The 777-nt window shown below is 27.2% G+C and overlaps 1 protein-coding gene across 2 annotated transcripts in view; it reads left to right on the top strand.

The window, feature by feature from the left end:
* Positions 1–777, top strand: part of DIAPH2 (diaphanous related formin 2) — a 1,070,037-nt gene that overhangs the window by 315,118 nt on the left and 754,142 nt on the right. The window lies entirely within an intron of this gene.

Genomic DNA, 777 nt, shown 5'->3' with positions numbered 1-777 from the left:
AAAAAAAAAAAAAAAAAAAAAGCTGGACTATTCCTCTCCTTGAAACTCCTATAGTACTTTCTGTCTTATTTATATACACTTCTGTGCCCCTATGAGATTGAAGGCAGAAGTTTTATGTTTCATCTTTTTCCTCCAATGCTACTATTGAAGTATCTTATACATAAGCATTGGATAAATGTGTGTGCAATGGATAACAATGTCATTATTATAAGGGATCAATGCTAGTAATTTCTTATCCATCATTAGTGACTCTAGTCTACAGTCATTTCCATAATATTAAATGCTTTTTATATTAATATATATCTTGCTTCCTTGCTTTGTATTGATTTCTCTTATAATAAAACTTTAACATAAAGCTATTTTTGGTTTCATTCTGTAACCACTTAAAAAACCTTATGAGACTTTAACATAACACTCTTACATGGGGTCTAAGAAATAATCCATCATATACTTAATTCTACTTCAGAGAAAATGTTGACATTTCAAGTTATTTTTAGAATGTTTGATTACACTTCCTCTTCTATCTTTTTTTACATTGATTTTCCAGGTCCTCAGTTTTATTATAAAAGTGAATTCAGGTTTGAAATTTGTTATCTAGTTTATTAAAAACATCCTTTTTCCACTCTTTTTATATCCTAAGAAAAATGATTCAAGTTCTATTGTCTTTATTCTCCATTTTTCTTAATAATGAAATACAAATGAATGCAGCCAATAACAATTTCACATTTAGTAAATATTTTATCAGTATAAAATAAAACTGGTTTGTGATATTTTAGC

This window comes from Ursus maritimus (assembly GCF_017311325.1).
Source record: "Ursus maritimus isolate PB19 chromosome X unlocalized genomic scaffold, ASM1731132v1 scaffold_X1, whole genome shotgun sequence".
Taxonomy (NCBI): domain Eukaryota; kingdom Metazoa; phylum Chordata; class Mammalia; order Carnivora; family Ursidae; genus Ursus; species Ursus maritimus.
Note: the sequence above shows the minus strand (reverse complement) of the source record. Positions and strands in the feature narration are given on the sequence as shown.